The sequence below is a fragment of the Ischnura elegans genome, chromosome 13 (assembly GCF_921293095.1).
Source record: "Ischnura elegans chromosome 13, ioIscEleg1.1, whole genome shotgun sequence".
Classification (NCBI taxonomy): domain Eukaryota; kingdom Metazoa; phylum Arthropoda; class Insecta; order Odonata; family Coenagrionidae; genus Ischnura; species Ischnura elegans.
In genome coordinates this window covers 16,224,950-16,228,451 of record NC_060258.1, presented here as the reverse complement: position 1 = coordinate 16,228,451, position 3,502 = coordinate 16,224,950, and the positions used below count along the sequence as shown (strand labels likewise).

At 43.1% G+C, this 3,502-nt stretch overlaps 1 long non-coding RNA gene across 1 annotated transcript; it reads left to right on the top strand.

Annotated features, from left to right (window-relative positions):
• The first annotated feature begins 348 nt into the window (after positions 1-348).
• Positions 349-1,164, top strand: LOC124170115. The gene is made up of 4 exons (XR_006867318.1): positions 349-461; positions 562-736; positions 816-891; positions 968-1,164. It is a non-coding gene; the product is annotated as an uncharacterized LOC124170115 (long non-coding RNA).
• Positions 1,165-3,502: the final 2,338 nt, after the last annotated feature.

Below are 3,502 nucleotides of genomic sequence, written 5' to 3'. Positions count from 1 at the left end.
GGCGTATAGTGGGAAGGTTTGAAGGTTTAGGAGTGGGGGAAGCGGCGGAGAAGGGGTGCTACATAGCATGCGAACGTCATCTGCATCTCAGCAAGGACGTTGGAAGGATATCGTGCGCTCCTGTAGAAACCCTGCCGCTGTCCATTACCCGTTGCCGACGATGGAAGGGCCAGTTATGTGCGGACATCAGCTCCTGGGCGACTCCCATATGGTGCGCCTGGGTGCGTATTTGGGGTGGCGGATGGAGGGAGGTAAGTACATACTTATACTATGATGAAGTACCTTTTCCAATAACTTCTCTTCCTGCTCATCCCCTGTGATTTCTCACAACAGTTCGCCCTGCCCGCATCGGGTTATGTGTATCGGGGCAGACAGTCCTCCAATTGAGGAGACTCGTGGATGACCACGGTTATTTTGCAAAGCCTGTGATCGTCCTTATCGGGTCGAACGACCTCCGTAATGTAAGTGTTCCTATTTACACTTTTCCGTGAAAGAGAGCGTCAGCGGATTCCAACTCCTCTCTCGCGGAGAATAACGTATTATTTCTCCCCTTTCATCCAGGATTGCGTATATCGAACGTTGAGGGCCGATATACATCGATTAATAATGAAGCTGCGGGTGTTGGCCCCTGCAGTTACCTTCCTGACAATACCTCCAGCGCCAGCTATGTGGCGTAATGTCATATACAGGAGACACGTACTGGCGCTGGGACGGTGGCTACACCGGTATTACAGATGTAAGATATTACACAGTATTCGCACTCACGTATGCTGGATGACGTTAACCGTTCCTCTCATAACTGACTTCCTTTACAGGGGGGATCCGGGTCGTAGATATCACAACTCCTTTTCTTGTCCATCACGGTGGGGTAGACGACACATTTTTTGAGAGGTTGGTATTTCATTCTCATATGCTTTTCCAATGCCCAATGAAGGTTGTTTTCATTTCCTTTCCTTCTTCCGTACAGGTATATGGGTAAAGGTAATCGTCGCCGTCCCGACGGTGTCCACCTTAATCAGAGGGGGATGGAGGTGGTGATGGAATGCTTGGAGAGGAGTGTATGGTAGAGAGTGCTTGCACGTGTGAATGTGATGCGTGAATGGCTGTGTGTGTCTTTGTGTTTGTCGGTTACAAGTAGGCCTATGTGCCAGTTGAAAAATATTGTCTTTACGTTCGCTGTGCTCTCTCGGCCGGTAAACTTGGGGATATTTTCAACTGGGGCGTGGGGATCCCTTTTCCGTTACGTCTACGCAGGGTTTGGGAGTTTTTTGTTTCCTCTCAATACATTCACCTCCTCAAGGAGGAACTCCGAGAGGAAATCTGAGATCCTCCTCCGAGAGGGGAGAATAGGAGAAGGGAGAAAGTCCAAAAACTCTCACGAGTTTCTGAAGCCAGAATACTCCCTCCCGATCGAGGAAGAGGACATTTAGTCATGGAGGAAGAGCTATTTTGAGGATTATTTCAGGTAACCAAATGTTCTCCTCTTGTTAGAGCTATGCTGTGAGGACTCTGGGAGGAAATGAAAAGTGGGTCCCAACCGCCATTAGGGTCCCTCGGCGCGAGAGGTCCGACCCTTTCCTATTGTCCGTGTGGGGATTACCGCGGCCCATTCCGGCTCTCAGTGTCCCACTCAAGGAAGGGGCTCATGGTCACTTATTTGTTTATAAGTTAAAATAACTAAAAACTTTCATGTTGAATTTATTGAAAATCAATGCGAGGAATTAAATTCTGTATGTTCTGCTGATTGGTTCCAAATTTTAAACGGAATTCTAGCGTTCATATTAACGGAGTTGATCATCACCTAGAACAATTTTTGGAGACGCTAAGGTTAGATGTTTAATTATTATTTCTATAACTCACTAGCAAGTTTGTAGGAGCGATATTGTAATGATTTACATCTAAAAATATACGTTAATTTGTTAGCTCCATTCCAGATGTACATTTGCGGTGAAATTCGATAGAATATTCGATTTAACTTCTATGAAATAAAGCCCTCGTAATGTAATAAAATATGATTCTCTCAGTTCTTTGTCGTGAGCCAAAATTACAGCGACTATTTTTAATAACCTCTTACCAACCTTTGAATTCAAAGGTATTATAAACGAATTTCGCTATAAATACTGATTAATGCATATCCTAAAAATTCGTAAATTTAATGTACGATAATGTATGATAAGGAATGTTTTACGTAGACACATGTTGTGAGAAGCATTCCATACCATTGGAGGAAAGACAACTGCTCTACCCAGGTAGTTACTCTCATATCTTGGATCTCTGGTCAGGTTGCACCTCACAGAGTTAGTTCGGGACACATTAGCGCATTGATGTTTTCTTGGAAAAACTTATTATCCTCCAACTGGAAGACCCAAGAGTATATTGGTGTAAGTATTCTCCTACTGAAATATGTACGTGGAAGGTGATAACCTCACTCTTCTCGGAATAGCTCATTTTCTTTTCAAAATTTTCTTGGCGTGTATTCAAATTTAGCCTCTGTACGCATTCCGCTACCTATACCAGGGATGGTTTTTGTGGAGCCCTGCTGTGCGATGCAGTCCATACCATGAATGAAAGAGAACTGCACCACCCAGGTAATTACACTCATATCTTGCTTCTCTGGTCAGGATCCAGGTGGTCTGCTTTGTGCCCCTCACGGGCTTATTTCGGGACACATTAGCGCGTTAATGTTTTCTAGGAAAAACTTATCATCCTCCAACTGGAAGACCCAAGAGTATATTGGTGTAAGTATTCTCCTACGGAAATATGTACGAGGAAGATGATAACCTCACTCTTCTCGGAAAAGCTCATTTTATTTTCAAAATTTTCTTGGCGTGTATTCAAATTTAACCCTAAATGTTCTGTATGCATTCCCCTTCCTCCTCCTGCAAGGATTTTTTTTCAAATGATGTTTCGGTGGAATTACATTTTTTCTTGGAATTATACAGCCAGGATTTTTTTCTTGAAGTGCCTTTCGTTTCGCTTTCGTTAGTTTTGCTTACGTTCTCGACCTGTTCGGAGTTGCTTGGCCGAGAGGAGCGTTAGGCAAATTTCCTGGACTTAACTTGCACTGGGAAAATGTCCTAGTAACGGATCAATCGATCCTGGAAATACTTACGCAAACAGACAGTGAAGACGAGGATGTGAAAATGAGGAGTGTGGATTTTGGCATCATGGATCTAAATTATGTTAATATCATAAATCGTAAATACCTAGAAGTAGGCTAGGAACATTGAAATATTTAATTCCCTTTAAAGTATTTGTTGGTCTATGATATAATGCCGTTTTGCTGAAAACCCTAAAAATAACCGTAGAACTTCGTTTAAAAGTTCTACAGGCATTGCAAAATGAAAGGAATACATTGATGAACTGACATTTAATGCAACAGTAACAATTAAAAAAAATTAAAATTGCACTGGTAACAATTAACTGACCGCAAAAGTACGCCGGGATGGGCTGCTCTCGGGGAAAAGGGTCGAGGATTATCCCCACTAGGAAAGGTCATTAT